Source organism: Ambystoma mexicanum, chromosome 14 (genome assembly GCF_040938575.1).
Source record: "Ambystoma mexicanum isolate Mex_15411 chromosome 14, UKY_AmexF1_1, whole genome shotgun sequence".
Lineage (NCBI taxonomy): Eukaryota > Metazoa > Chordata > Amphibia > Caudata > Ambystomatidae > Ambystoma > Ambystoma mexicanum.
The window spans coordinates 511,237,875-511,254,807 of NC_090940.1; positions in this window are offsets into that span (position 1 = coordinate 511,237,875).

Genomic DNA, 16,933 nt, shown 5'->3' on the forward strand with positions numbered 1-16,933 from the left:
AACAATTGGCTGTGGGAGGACACGTAGGGAACAGCCCAGGTCAAAGCAGTCCCCATCAAGTGACTGATGATGGCTTTATTTTGGCTTTATCCATCAGGAAATGGGTTGGTCGAAGTATGAATTGAATGGTACAATGGTTACAGAAATCAGTACATTTCCTACGGTCCCCATCGTAATGCACGAAACTGGATTGTCGAATGGCACTCTCGGTAAGGGCTGCAGAGGTAGTGCTGGTCAAGTCATCCCTCAAGGATGGTTTATAGTGATAGCATCGAATGCAAAAGCATCGAATGCAAAAGCCTTGAAAATAATGCATCGAAAGAATGCATTTTTTTTCTCATTTTTGTTAATGGGGAGCGTCCTCCCCAAACCCCTGTCTTTTTACCACTTAAAACTCATTATAATTTAAAAAAAAACTTTACCTACGAAAAGAATGATTTTTTTCGAGGCTTTTGCATTTGGTGCTTTTGCATTCGATGCATTGTATTCGATGGAATCACTGGATACCCTCAAGGGCATATTCTCGGATTTCAGGGTAGAAACCACAGTACGCAGTGTCTGCAACTCATCCCGTAATTCCTGTAAAGCTTCCATAGCGGGCTCCTGAGTAGTGAGAAGGCGTCGTAATCTGTCAAGGTGCGCCCCCCGTGACTCCCTCATACCTGGTGTTTTGCTCTTTTGACGGTCCAGGGAAAGTCTTCAGCCCAACGTCCGGTCTGGTCCTGAATAGGGCAATGTGGTAAGAAACCCCTGGAACCCGGGTCTGTGCTAGTATTTTGATATCACCAGCCAAGGAGCGGGAACTCCTTCCCAACACCATGGGGAAGGACCAACCATGGATTAGCGTGCTTTCAGGCAGTACTGGCCCAACGTGGATGGCCCAAACAAAAAGAGGGATGGAGGAAGACAAAGCAGAAGGCAAAAGAACACCCAAGAGGGTGCAGCTGAATAGCAGGGTAGTAGGTGGCAAGGTAAGGAGAGCAAAGGTTCAGCAGTAAAAAGGTAAGGCAGCAGGAAGAGGCTAGAAGACACAAGGCAGAGCCAGCAGCAGGAAACAGGTATGGTACAAGGCAGGGAGAGAGGCAGCAGGCAGAGCCAGCAGCAAGAAACAGGTAGGCACAAGGCAAGGTCAGCAGCAGCAGACAGGCCAGCAGCAACTAGAGTCCCTTACTGAAAAGGTTGTGAAGCGCGGTGAGCTGGTCCAGGGTCTATTTATGCTTCCGGAGGCTGGTGTGCGTATGTCCGTTGCCATGAGCGACCGCCAACACCAGCTTCACTGCGCATGTGTGGAAGCGGGCCACTGGTCCTGCGTGCATGCGCACAGAGGGGAAGATGGCGGCCCCCATGAAGTGGGGCTGCCGCATAGGAGTGCATTGTGGGAGTCCCATCACTTGCCTGTCCCCAAGCCTCCAGGTAAGTCTCCAGGAGGGCACGGCCCGGCATGTATGGGAAGGCTGTGCCGTGACACAAATGTTGTTCCGTTGGGGAACAGGACCTCAGGTAATACTCCTCAGCCTAGAACCTCAAGGTTTACGGTCCACTAACAGCATTATGCCATTACCATGCCCTACCAGAAAGGGCATAGTATTGTGAATAGCAAAGGGCTATCACTTTAGTGTTAGTAACTACTTTTAACACAACTGGTCCGTGGGCCCCTGTTATTTTAGTGTTAGTAGGTAGGCCAAATGTAACAGAGTGGTATTCTCAGTAATGTCAATAGGCTACCAATACGGCCTAACCTTAATCAGCGTGCCAGAGCTCCTCAAGTGGGTACAATCCTCTGAGCTTTTCTGTTTAGTATGCTGATAGTGCAACCCCACTTCTACACTTCCCTTTAGATAGCCCACACCCTACCCTGTTTGGCCACCTTGCCCTGACCAATAACTTATCTTCCTTGAGGGTGTGTGACAGGAAGATTCACAAGGCTCAAAAGGGTCTGCAAGCCCCACCCCCTCTTCATGCAGTCTATTTCTAACTTGGAGCCGTAGTGGCTCCCAGGGACTGTCAGGCCCTCCTGGAGGCTTCCCTTAATAATATCCCTGGTGGGCTAGTGTATTTGTCCTTAAGCCCTTCATGGAAGTCTTTCTTTATTATTAAAAGCCTCCCTAATGGGCTGATGGATTTTTCTGTATGCGCGGGCCTCGCTCTCCTCTGGTTGCAGCGGCTGTGTTGTCCCTGCTGCTGCATCCCTGGATTTTGCATCTGCCACCTTCTCCACACCTGTGACCGGTGTGGTCATGTTCGCGATGTACCACAACGGTTCCTCGCGCCAGGTCGCTGTATGCGACCTGGCCTCTCCTTCTGCTGCTGGCTGCTATGGACTTCGAACTACCACCTCTGAAGGTAAGGAGGTGTTGGGAGTGGGCCTGCCCTCACGCTGACACCCTCTAGGGGTGATGGGGGTTGAGATCCCTCCCTCCCCTGACAGGGCCTGCGTCACATCAAATTGGCAGTCAATGCACTTAGTATCGTTTAGTTGGGTAATAGTAACATCTGTCATTTTTCAAGCTGTGTAGATAATGGCAAAGACTGTGCTGCAGTTTAGTTCTTTTTTGAATAGGTGAGGGAAGGCATGCATGGATGAATAATTGATTGATTGAATAAACGAAGAGTCATGTGCAGTTTATACATCCACTGTTCTTGGACTGCAGAGCTTTTCACTTCTTTCAAGGTGCTGCATGTTGCAGATGGATCATTCTAGACTAAGTGTTGGTGTACTGCGCGCAGGCATGTACATAGGTGCAATGTTGCTTGTTTGCAGCATTGATAACAGTTTTGCTGTCCTATGGGACTCCATGAATGGGGATTAACACTGTCTCTCGGCACCCGTAATCCGCTGGCAATGCGGCCGGTCCGAGTGCCGGAAACGGTAACACCATTTGCTGGTCTCCTACGTGCAATGTTGGAATGAGGCCCAGTGTATCTAAGTTCTGGGTGCTTTTCGGTAGATAATTGTTACTGTGGATGTTACATAAACCTGGTGGTGGAACGGAAGGAGCTGGAAACATAAAAAGTGACAGGACCGACTAACATCAGCGACTGCAAAGAACCAGCCAAAGAAGCTCTCAAAAACTGTTGGGGTTTCTGCTTACACTTTTTTTTATGTAAGTGGACAGACTGAAGTTGCTTGGTTAGTATTTGGGAAATGACATCTCTTGAAACACAGCGGCTTAGGGCCTTTCTCTTTCGCAAGTTCTTATAGATGCTTTGGTATTTTGATTAAGTTTCCAAGAACGCAATGACAGAACTCTCTTACTCTGTGCCCTTTTGACTAGGTTTCCTAGAACGCAATGACAGAACTCTCTTACTCTGCGCCCTTTTGACTAGGTTTCCCAGAACGCAATGACAGAACTCTCTTACTCTGCGCCCTTTTGACTAGGTTTCCCAGAACGCAATGACAGAACTCTCTTACTCTGCGCCCTTTTGACTAGGTTTCCCAGAACGCAATGACAGAACTCTCTTACTCTGCGCCCTTTTGACTAGGTTTCCCAGAGCGCAATGACAGAACTCTCTTACTCTGCGCCCTTTTGACTAGGTTTCCCAGAACGCAATGACAGAACTCTCTTACTCTGCGCCCTTTTGACTAGGTTTCACAGAACGCAATGACAGAACTCTCTTACTCTGCACCCTTTTCACTACGTTTCCCAGAACGCAATGACAGAACTCGCTTACTCTGTGCCCTTTTGACTAGGTTTCCCAGAACGCAATGACAGAACTCTCTTACTCTGCGCCCTTTTGACTAGGTTTCCCAGAACGCAATGACAGAACTCTCTTACTCTGCGCCCTTTTGACTAGGTTTCAGAGAACGCAATGACAGAACTCTCTTACTCTGTGCCCTTTTGACTAGGTTTCCCAGAACGCAATGACACAACTCTCTTACTCTGCGCCCTTTTGACTAGGTTTCAGAGAACGCAATGACAAAACTCTCTTACTCTGCACCCTTTTGACTAGGTTTCCCAGAACGCAATGACAGAACTCTTACTCTGCGCCCTTTTGACTAGGTTTCTGAGAACACAATGAAAGAACTCTTTTACTCTGGGCCCTTTTGACTAGGTTTCAGAGAACGCAATGACAGAACTCTCTTACTCTGCGCCCTTTTGACTAGGTTTCAGAGAACGCAATGACAGAACTCTCTTACTCTGCGCCCTTTTGACTAGGTTTCTGAGAACGCAATGACAGAACTCTCTTACTCTGTGCCCTTTTGACTAGGTTTCCCAGAACGCAAAGACAGAATTGTCTTACTCTGTGCCCTTTTGTTGAATTGATTCTTTGACGTGTTCCCAGAATGCAGCTTTAGGACTATTTCTCTCACAATGCCACAGAGATCCTAGGTACTTTCACCACACCTTCCCCCCCCACACCCCTGGTTGAATGCCACCGCTCAAATTCTCTCACAGGGTCCTTTGGCCACCTTCTTTAATTTTATTTCTTAGTATTAGGTGTCACAGCTCTTCATCACTCACAATGTCCTTGCAAAGCTTTGGCACTTTGACTACATTTTCCAGAATGCAGCATCGTGGCTCCTTATCTTTCTTGTTCTCTTATGGCCACTCTGGTATTTGGACTAATTGTCCTAGTCCTACAACGCATTGCCAGGCCCAAATCATGCAATTGTACCTCATTGGTTTCTTTTCCACTCAACCGTAACCTCATATGCTCTCTATCTCTGCACTTTGCATACAGCTTTCCAACATCTGTGTTTGCATCTCACACACTATCCCTCACTCTGGAGCCTAGGTATGTCTCTCCAACTCTCAAAGGACCAATATACTCTTTCTCCCTACCTCATGTGTCCCTCTTCTGCTTCTCGTAGCACTGAGTCATTCACCAGATTGGTGTGGAGGTCCAGGAACTGCTCTATCTGGTCCCACTGATTATCAACCTTATCCCCCAGCATTGTATGCACATCATCCAGGCAACTGAGTTTACAAACCTACTGCCGCCATCTTGGATCACCTTGTTTTTGGAGGTGTTTGGTCAGCGGTCAGTATTTTCAATTCAGGATTGCAAATGGCGGCTGGCTGTTTTTCTGCTTTCATTAGGGTCTGCATGTTTCATCTACATTTCTTTTATGGATATTATATTCTGATATAAGCACTTGGTCAATAGTCTAAAGTCTATGGGCCTCATTAGGACCCAGGCGGTAAGGGGTTTACGGCGGCGTAAACAGCGCCGACCCTTACCGCCTGATTCCGAGGTCCCTTAGCGCCATGGAGGATTTAACACCTGCTTTTAGCAGGTGTTAAAATCCATGGCGCTAAGGGACCTTGTTGTTAATTACGCCACCGTAATTTACGGTGGCGTAATTAACGCCTTCCCCACTCCCATTATGCCCTATGGGGCAAAAATGGGAATGGGGAAGGGTAAATGGGGATTGGGGACTTACCGCCCCGCCAACCTCGGAATGGGGCGGTAAGTCCGCCAACCACCATGGCGTAAATGTAGTTTACGCCATGGTGGTAAAGGTACGACCCAGGCGGTAACTTACCGCCTGGGTCGTAATGAGGCCCTATGACCTTTTTATGTATGCTCAGGTGTAAAAGATAGACGGTGGACCGAGAATAACACAGTAGATCTCAGAGGCTCCCTCCAATGAACGCAAGCGATAGGATGAATTCAAACTCATTTACTTGTGGAGGTGATTTTTGTGTTTTCCTGGGGGTGGGAATTCGCCAAATGAAGGGAACAATGCAAGAGGCAGATCAGGGTGGGATGGCGACGGCAAGGTTGCGGAAGGTTTGTGATCGGTGAGAGTGAGTTGAGATAGATTTTGCCAGGTTGAAGGAGTGGGACAGGCCCTGGATGATTTTAATGATCTGAAGAAGTATGAATAGGGAGGGACTATGCAGTGAAAGCCGTGCCAAATGGAAACGTTTCTTCGGGGTTGATTAGGGTCAGAGAGGCTGAACAGGGCATGGATGTTGAAGGCAAGGACTTTGTGAATGAGGGCAGAGGAGAAGTCCCAGAATGAGGCTGGAGCAGTAATCTAACCGGCTGAGGATTGGAGAAAAGATCAGCGTTTTAGTGGAGTGAAAGGTGGAGAGAGGACCGGTTTTCTGCATGTTCAGGAGATTGATCTGGCAGCCGTAGCAGTGGAAATATTCAAGCATTCACAAAAGGCCCACAAGAGCGGTGGTGCAGTGAAGCACCAGTGCTTCTTTCCCGTCACAAGTCTAGTTCCTGCTTCCTGTACCACTGGAAGTTGCAATATTGAACTTTTTGGAAGACACTCAGATGCTGTAGTCAAGGTGTAAGTGAACGTTCGGTACAATGTGTGGCGAAACTACTACTTACTCAACATGGATTCAGATTGTGCCCTTTGGCTGGCACTGCAGCAGCCCCACTGAATGTAAAGTCGGTCTGTTATGTCTTGGGTCTCCCTTGCTTCTCTCCTGGATGCATGCCTGTGAGACAGTGTGCCTGCTGGAATCCTTCCCTCTGGAATGTTGTGTTGTGAATGCCCCTGGAGATTCTAAGTATGTCAGCAGGAGTGAGCCTGGCCCAGAGTGAGGGGGCTGGTGGATGTTTCTCCCATGGACTTACCTACTTGGGTGTTCCTACTAAGCTTTTCCCTGTATATGTGATACCTGAACAGAAGGAAGGAGCGTAACCCCACCAGAGGCTCCTGGCTCATCATTTCCCCGAAGACCACCTTTTAACATTGACAACGAGGCTACTCAAGAACCCATGGACCAGGCCTGAAAAGAAGAAAAGAGAAAAAGGGATGAGAGCCGAGCAGTGGACACAAAGAAGAGAGCATCTGGGGAACATCCACAGGACCCTCACTCACCCCCAAATGTGAGCTGACACCTGCACAGAGCGAACCAGCAAGAACAAGGTAGGCTGGGGGCAGCTGGGCTGGGGCGCGACTGCAAGGGACAGCCAGAGGGCCCTGCGAGCAAACTGGGGCTTCCTACTGAATCAGGACACGAAAAGCAACTGGGACGCCAGTAAACACAGCCTGGGAGAGACACCTTTTAAAGGCGGCCAGTGGGCCTAGGAGAGTGACTTATGGTAGCGTCAGGGCCTGGGAGAGACATTTGTCTGGCGGATTCACGTAGCCTGGGAGAGACTTAAGTGGTGATGTATGGCCTGAGAAGAAACAGGGCCGTCTTGTAGTGTAAGGACACCGGTGTGGCCTGTCTATGAAGGCCTGTTGGGAGTTGCTGCTGGACCTAGAAAAGAGCCTTTAGAGTGACTGAGGGTGTGAGAGGAGCCGATTGGCCTGTTGCCCCATTTTCACTTGCTGCGACAGACAATGGTAGAAGGCAGTATTCAGGTCCCCTAACGGACCGTTGGTGGGCTGGTGAACTGCAGCACGCAGGAGTGGGACAGCCAACTGCATGCTTGGAGCTGGAGGCAGGATGCCCCGTGTTGGCTGGTGTGTACATTATCATCGGAGTAGGAGCTCTGTCTGTGCCGAGTGAACAAGATAAAATGGTGACGCCCTTCAAATGTTCCGCAGCGGGTCATCTAGCACGTTGGGGGCTGCTCCAGGGACGCCAGTTCACCAAAATGCCAGAGGTAGTGGAAGTGACATCATACAATCCTTGACCTCTGATGACATCACAGGAAGTGATGTAATTTGACCCCTCCCAAAGTGCCATCACAGGAAGCGGCATCACATAGCATTGTTCCTAAGTAAACCACAAAACATATGGTTACGATAAAAGTGTAATGTGATATAAGTTTCATACAAGAATGGATCACCAAATGGATTATTAATATAAGTGAGAATAGGCAAAAATTACCAAATTATTGTGAAAGCATTCAGATGTCCAAGGCCAAATGATAATGATGTGTTATTATATAGCACTTACGCTAAAGCTCTTTATATAGAACACGTATGCATACAATATCACCTAATCTGTGCTGGTACTCATTTATCAACCTCAGAAGGATGAGAGGCTGAGTTGGCCTTGCCGGGATTCAAACCGGCAACCTGCAGACAACACACACACATTGCAGCAGCGGGCGCTCAACCCAGTGAGCTATCTTACCAGCTATAGCTATCATACCGGCTATTGTAAAATTAACAATTACATGTCTGAAAGTTCTCAAAGTAAGAAAGCACATTACACTCTGTAGTTGTTACCATTAAACTGTTAACTGAGCGTTAGCAGCAGGCCAGTTCAGCTGCAAGTGTGGTGCAAAGTTGGCCAAATACAAGCCTGCATGGATCTACTTTTCAGGTTTTAGAGGTTCGCAAAATGCATACCATTGGGAGGGTTCATAACTGTGTATTAAAGAATTTAGAGTAGCGCAGATAAAGCAGCGCACTCACACGGCATCCCTTACTCTGGGCACTCGCATAGCTCTCAACCATTTGTGTCGCGAAGGTGGGTGAAATCACCCGATTTTGTTTTTGGCGGGTGAGATGCCCATTGGAATGAATGGGCATGCAGGAGGCTTGGTGGGTGAGTCAGCCCTTTACAAGGCGGGTGACACCCGCCAAAAGCGTGTGAGTTGAGAGCTATGCACTCGTTACCACATACATGAATACAAACATCCTGAACCGCATGCCAGGGAGATAGGAAAGATAGGCACATTTTAAGCACAAGGATTTTGTTGAGTGACCAAGGACACCGAGATGGAACGTCTTGTGATGATCGTAACAGAGACAACGGCAGAAAAAAACATGCTATAACTGCAACTTGTGAAATGCAAAATACATATTCCGAAATGGATGCTTATTCTACTCTAAATGCGTTTCGGAAGTTTTTGTCTGCATTGGGAATTTGAGGTGTTTAAGAACAGAATAAATCAGTGAAGTGTGTCTTAAATAAACATTTCAGTCTAGCAATTATTGTCTAGAATTCCAGAAATACAAATTATTATTCCCATTCATTCTTATTTAGGATCACTGCTCAAAGTATTACACTTGTGGAACCCCCTGTTTTTTTTTTAAGAGGAATGAACAAGAAAGCCAGCCGCACCAGAAACGAAGAGCCACATGGTTTTGGCCACAGCCCAGGAGTTTCAATTTAAAAAAATGTGTTTTAATTCTTTTTTTAGGGGTAGCAAGGGAGACCACAGGGCTAGCAAGGGAGACCTCACTGGTTACCCCCAAATGACATCCCTGGCTGCTCGTGAGTAAAGAACCGTGATGTAGATGGTGAGTGGACCGCCGGCATAACGTCACAGAGCGGAAGTCAGCAAGACCTTACTTTTCCTGTAATCGGAGAGTGTGCGTTGCTGGCATTGGAACTTAGCGCGTGCCATGCAGGGATGAACGGCAAGGCAGGCGACTGTATTTATTTGCAGGTGTGCGGGGCACCGCCGGGGCACTGTGCCTTGTGTCGTGTTTGGATTTCCATCAGCTCAGGGTCAAGATGACAGCATTTAACGGCAAAGCGCATAAGTTATATGACAGTTGTTTTTGACAATGTTTATGTCATTGTATGTGTCGCTGCAAATGCCATCATTTCGTTTTTATCTCGTAACTTGAGAGGCGCTCGGCTAGTCAATTTCTGCTGAACTGTGTTTGACAGTGCATTGCCTTGTGTCAATTACCATGCCAAGAATCTTTATTTTGCTCATATCCGTTTATGCAACGTATTCAGCCTGCTGTGTTAATTGTTTTTCTTTAGAGCGTATTCTGTTTTTGGGCATTGTGACTTTCCTTGGTACAGTTGTCATGTGAGGCCGGTTATAAGCTTGGAAATGTGCCTAGGTTTGTTTTTTATGCTGAATTTTGTTGTGCAATTCTGGAGACAGATTGATGGATGTATGTGTCCTGAATGCATGGCGTGGCCTCTTTTAATGCTGATTGTTGCTGTGTCAGCGACCACACCAGAGGTTATCAAATTTAGCAGAAACATGAATGTTATGTATGCTTTTTTTGCATAATGAAAACCTTGCCTCCACAACTCCAACAATGTTAAAGGACTTTGTAGCTCTTGACTTTGGGCTCGATTAGAGAGCATTTCTCTCGTTTGCCATGCCTTAAATGCTCTATTTACCTGTACTTTCGTGGTTTGAGGCCTCTGTGTGTTCTATGTCTTGTGTTGTAAACCCTGTCCACCGGAGTAGCGAACCACGGGCCTGGGTTTGTAGCGGCCCAACATCTATGTTTATGTGTGCGTGCAGTACAGTGTGCACTGTGGGGCTTGACCTGTCTGTTTGTTGGTGGTGCAGTGTCTGCTATCGGTGCTCCACCTGGCCACGGGCGCTCCAGGGTATTGGACACCTGGGCATGTTCTAGAAGGATCTAGGACACTTGCCTGTTGTTCGGGGTGTTGGACACCGGGTAGTTTCACTGGGAGGTTTACCTGTCTTTTTCCTCTGATACTTTTGTTGAGACGCCCGGTACCCTTGAGGGGAGCAGTCTATGCTATCTTTGGTGTTTATAAGTTTCCCGTTGCCCTGTGTTTTGGGAGATGTGGTTTTGGTGGGCTTTGTTTTGTTTGGAGCTTTCTGTTGTTGGTGAAGTGGCTGTTTTTGCAGTGCACTGTGTCTAATCACTGGTGTGATGTGGAGAGCGTTTCAGGTTCGTGATTTGTGGTCTGGTGTTGGGGCTGGTTCCCTTGTTGGTGTGTCCGGCTGCAGTGCCTGCACACTTCTACCAAGTTTGTTTTGGGTTGGGTGCCTGTTGTTGTCTGCAGGGTTTGAAGGGTGTTGGGTGGTGGGAGCACTGCTCCTTGCTCTGAGGGTGGAATGGAGTTTAAGGGTATGGCAGGTTTTGGCTTCGTGTTGGTGGGGATCTTAAGTGCGAGTTCTTGTATTGACTTTAGGTTGCTATTTTAAGATGGTTCCCCTGTTCTCTGTTATGCACCCTTTGGTCCTGTGTTTTGTAGAGGAGGGCGATGTGTTATGTCTTGGCTCTCCTTTGCTTCTCTCCTGCATGCATGCCTGTGAGACAGTGTGCCTGCTGGAATCCTTCCCTCTGGAATGTTGTGTTGTGAATGCGCCTAGAGATTCTATGTAGGGAGTTGGAGTGAGCCTTGCCTAGAGTGAGGGGTCTGGGGGATATTTCTCCCATGGACTTACCCACTTGCATGTTCCTACTAAGCTCTTACCTGTATATGTGATACCTGAACATAAGTAAGGAGCGTAACCCTATCTGAGGCTTCTGGCTCATCATTTCCCTGAAGGCCATCTTTTAGCACGGTGAAGGCTCCAGAGAGTCAGACGACAAATGTGTCTGAGGAGAATATGTGCCAGCCAGTGAAAATCTTGTGGGAAGGAAGTCTGATTGGCTACATCATTTGGAATGTAGTTAAAATACAAAACATCAGTTTACGGATTTGCGTTGGGAATGACATGGTGAAATCTAAAATTGGTTTTCACATCATTTCTAGTTTGGAATACAATAAGATAAACGTGCATTAATGAACAAATCAAGCACATTATGGATGGTGATGAAGACTGATCAAGCAAATCATTTGGGCTGTACCAAAGCCTACCTAAGGGTAGAAAGTATTAGCTACACTATACATAAAAAGCTTATTTCCCTCACCTAGTGAGTCCCCAAGCAGCTTTGTTGGATTTCTGGAGTTTACTTTCTCCACTTGGTAAGAGTGTGAGCCTTTTTTCCCACTCTTACATGTTTTGACATGTGTATTTCTACTGTTTGTGTGATTGTGGGCTCTGGAGTACACCACTCCATGAACCCCACTTTAATGTGTGTTACACAGCACCTTCAGTGCAGTGACACAGGGTTGTCTTTGAGACTTCCCACTGACTCCATTTTTCTGTGGCTGACTACTGTTCCCCAGAAAACAGGTAAAGTTGCCATTTACTTTACATAGTCATTTAAAAACTATAGACCCAGTAAACCCAATCTTACATGGAGTACTGGAAAAGGTTAACTCCTATCCCTTTTTGTCTGAGCCTCTCTGAGCTTTGTTTTGCTCTTTTAACATTTAGACTTGGCTGGTGGCAGTGGTACCTACCCTAACTTTTCTACCGAGATTATACTATATAAACGTGGTACTGTTCCAGGCTATTATATTAGCCTCGAACATAAACCCGCTTGACCAAATACTCTTTCTTTTGGCTCTGGGCGGGTTTATTCAGCATTTCTTTTTGTTAAAGTGTCATGATCTCTGCTTCCAAAAGATCAGGACTTGCCCGACTCCCTTGGAAGCAGACCCATAACCCCGGTTCCGAGTGCCAGCCAGTCCCAATTGGGACCTTTTGGACCCTGTCCTGGCGCCAGTGGCACCAGGCTCAAAAAGATGCCCAGTCCCAGCGCTGGAAGCGCCGGGCTCATAATGCTTGGGTGGACTTACCTGCAGCAGACCATGCTGCTTACTTACCTGCCAGTTGAACCCCTGATCCTCTTCTGTTTGGGACTACTTTTCCTGTTAGGTGGAAAGGAGAAAACAGCTGCAATTATGCCTCTATTGCGGAAACTCGGGGCACTTTCTTCGAGACTGTCCGGTGAAACCAGCCAAGAAGGCAGTAGGAGTTGCAGTTACCAGGGTCACAAACTCTGAGCAGGGAAACGACCTCGCCCGACAAGAATAGAGGTCCTCTTGCCGAGCGTTAAAACCAGTTCCGTGACCTCGCATTTCGTGATACCTATGGTCCTCATTAGCCCTGAACATCCGGATCGATTACATGCGATTGAAGCTTACGTCGACAGCGGTGCCATCAGCAATTATGTGGATCATGAAATGGTTTTGAGGATGAATCTGACTCTTTGTCCAAAGGCTGTAAAGGACGTCATTTCTACGGTGGATGGTACGGAGATAGCCTCCGGACCAGTAACGCATACCACCCAAGAAGTGACGCTAGTAAGTCAAGATGGACACCATGAGAAGATCGTGTTCGATGTGATCAAGGCCCCTCAGTTCCAGATTATTCTAGGAATTCCTTGGTTAGAGAAGCACAATCCTCAGATTGATTGGCGAGCAAGAACAGTTCAGTTTCCAGAATGTGTCTCTACTTGTCACCCTCGACCTGATGTTGCACTGGCAGCAATTTCCTCGGAGGCTCCCCAGTTACCTCCTGAATACCTAGAATTCCAAGATGTTTTCCGGAAGGATCAGGCTAACTCTCTACCTCCTCATAGGTCTTATGACTGCCAGATAGACCTGATACCTGGATCTACTCCTCCTTGTAGTAGAATTTATGCCCTCACCGAGCCTGAGAATCTTCACCTCCGACAATACCTGGATCAATACCTAGCGAATGGGTTTATTCGTCCTTCCAAGTCCCCTGCTTCCTCAGCTTTGTTCTTCGTTCCAAAAAAAGAAGGGGACCTTAGAACTTGTATAGATTATCGCGCCCTGAACCAGATCACTGTTAAGAATAGATATCCGTTACCTTTGATCCCTGAACTCCTGGACCAAGTCAGAAAAGCATGCATATATACAAAGCTGGATCTTAGAGGTGCCTACCACTTGGTACCAGTAAAAGAGGGCGATGAATGGAAGACGGCCTTCCGCACCAAGTATGGGCTATTTGAATATCAGGTCATGCCCTTCGGACTTTGCAATGCCCCGGCCGCCTTTCAATATTTTATGACCGATGTCCTCAGAGAGCTCATAGATGTGTGTGTTGTTGTTTACATTGACGACATCCTCGTTTATTCTTCATCGGAAACTGAACTCCTGGACCAAGTCAGAAAAGCATGCATATATACAAAGCTGGATCTTAGAGGTGCCTACCACTTGGTACCAGTAAAAGAGGGCGATGAATGGAAGACGGCCTTCCGCACCAAGTATGGGCTATTTGAATATCAGGTCATGCCCTTCGGACTTTGCAATGCCCCGGCCGCCTTTCAATATTTTATGAACGATGTCCTCAGAGAGCTCATAGATGTGTGTGTTGTTGTTTACATTGACGACATCCTCGTTTATTCTTCATTGGAAACTGAACATCGGAAACACGTGAAAATGGTCCTCGAGAGATTGCATCAACACAAACTTTTCGCTAAGTTGGAAAAATGTGTTTTCAACGTGACTGAAGTTGAATTCTTGGCATTCATATTATCACCTAGCGGAGTGCGTATGGATTCAAAGAAGGTCGATGCAATTCTCAAATGGCCATCGCCATCCTCCGTAAAAGGTGTTCAAAGCATGTTAGGCTTCGCTAACTTTTACCGCAGGTTTATCCCCGAATTCTCTCGAATAGTCCAGCCCATCACCGCCTTGTTAAAGAAAAACAAACGTTTTGAATGGTCTACCGAGGCGGAACAAGCTTTCCAGAATTTGAAGACTAGATTTATCTCTGCACCGATCTTAAAACATCCTCGCCCAGAACTCCCCTACATCGTTGAAACTGATGCTTCGAGCCTTGCCATGGGGGCAGTTCTATCACAAAAGGACCCAGTAACCAATCAGTTGCATCCCGTGGCATTTTGGTCCCGCAAATTCTCGCCTCCTGAAATCAATTACACTATTACTGATAAGGAACTTCTAGCTATCAAGTCCGCCTTTAAGGCTTGGCGGCATTATCTTCTGGGGGCCCGACACACCGTTACTGTGATTACAGATCACCGAAACCTGCAATATTTGAAAACCGCAAAAGCTCAATCCTCTAGGCAACTCCGTTGGGCACTATTCTTTGCCGAGTTTGACTTCATAATTAACTATCGACCTGGTACAAAAAACGGTAAAGCTGATGCCCTTTCTCGGATGGGAGTGGAAGAACATTTGATCAATCCTAAACCTGTACCTATCATTCCCGAACAAAGAATTCTAGGTGTAATCGCCACACAATCCATAGAGGAAGTTAAGGATAAAGCCAGGCTACTGGTAGCTCCAGCAGACATACAGAATTGGCATCTGCAGGGAAAGGACTTTACGGTGAAGGACAACCTATTATATTTCCAAGAACGGTTATACCTGCCCAGCACAGATTTACAGAAAAAGGTAATCTCTTGTTATCACGATTCTTTAATGGAAGGACATCCCGGTATGACCAAGACCTCGGAAAAGATCAAGCGCTACTTCTGGTGGCCGTCTTGGAAAAAAGATATCAGAGACTTTATAATGTCCTGTGGAGTATGCGCCCAAAACAAGAGTCAAAAGGAAAAACCAGCCGGCCTCTTACGCCCTATTGACATCCCGCCTCGCCCTTGGCATACGCTTTCTATGGACTTCATCACCGATCTACCTCCATGCTCCGGATACAATACGATCCTAGTAATCGTGGACCTATTCTCCAAGATGGCGCATTTCATTCCACTCAAAGGCTTACCAACAGCAGCAACTCTGGCTCGAGAATTTCTCGAAAACATCGTCCGACTGCACGGTTTTCCTTCAGTTCTAATTTCGGATCGAGGTAGTCAATTTATTTCTCATTTTTGGCGAAGTTGCTGTCGGTCGGCTCAAATTGATGTGAGACTTTCGACCAGCCACCACCCTCAAACCGACGGACAAACCGAGAGGACCAATCAAACTCTGGAACAGTATTTGCGCTGCATGCTACAACAAACTGAAAAAACTTGGAAAGATATCCTTTGGATAGCCGAATATGCCTACAATAACTCTGTCCACTCGGGAACTGGGAAGACCCCGTTTTTTCTTTTATACGGTAGTCACCCTCGAACCTCGGAGTTGGATCCACTCCAAGATCTTGGAACACCAGCAGTAGACCACCTGCATTCTACAATCACCCAAGCCTTTAAGGAAGCCGTTTCTCACCTTCAAAGGGCTAAAGAACAATACAAGAAAGGAGCAGACCAACATCGGAAGAAAGCCCCCCAATATCAAGTAGGAGATCAAGTCTGGTTATCCACCAAATATCTACCTCTAAAAGGACCACGCACATTCAACCCAAGATACCTTGGTCCCTATTCCATCACTACCATAGTAAATCCAGTAGCGGTCAAGTTGGACTTGCCCCCTCACATGAATATACATCCTGTCTTCCACGTCTCTCTATTAAAACCCGTGCAACCTCAAACCCGACTAACTACATCTCCAAAACCTATTCTAGTTGATGGAGAACTCGAGTTTGAAGTCAAAAGCATCCTGGATTCCAAGAACTCCAAATCTAAACTATTTTACCTGATTGACTGGAAAGGCTACGGTCCCCAAGAAAGATCCTGGGAACCTGCAGAATATGTCCACGCGCCTCGTCTAATCAAAAGATTTCATCGAACATTTCCTAACAAGCCCAAACCCCCGGAGAAGCCCGGTTTGGGAGGGGCCTTGAGGGGGGGGTGCTGTCATGATCTCTGCTTCCAAAAGATCAGGACTTGCCCGACTCCCTTGGAAGCAGACCCATAACCCCGGTTCCGAGTGCCAGCCAGTCCCAATTCGGACCTTTTGGACCCTGTCCTGGCGCCATTGGCACCAGGCTCATAAAGATGCCCAGTCCCAGCGCTGGAAGCGCCGGGCTCATAATGCTTGGGTGGACTTACCTGCAGCAGACCATGCTGCTTACTTACCTGCCAGTTGAACCCCTGATCCTCTTCTGTTTGGGACTACTTTTCCTGTTGGGTGGGGCAGGAGCCACTCCCTAGGTTCAGAACACTGGAACTCTTCTGGAAAGCAGGAACTCTTTTCTTACCTAGGCGTGGCTGTGGAAGGAGACACCTGAGCACTACAGGAGGCTATTTAAACCACACCCGATGGATGAATCTTGCTTTGCGTTATTCTGCATTCTCTGCAGCAGAATGCTCATCGTGTTTTCTGCTTCTGATCCTGGGCCTAAGGGAACAAAGGCTTACCATCCTGGAATCCAGTCTTCAGCAGCACCTGTAAAGACAAAGAAAGAACAGGTTAGCACTACGGTCTTCAGTGGCAGCGCATCTCTTACCTGGTCCATCGGCTGTCACCAACGCCTCGCGCTGTATTCCGGCATCTGAAAGACAAAGGCTTACCTACTCTTCGCATGCTCCGGAGGTCTTCGCACTGCATTCCGGCATCTGAAAGACAAAAGCTTACTAGCTCTTCGCACGCTCCGGAGGCCTTCGGCGCTGCATCCCGCATCTGAAAGACAAAAGAAGGTGCGTTTAAAGACATTGGGCAACTTT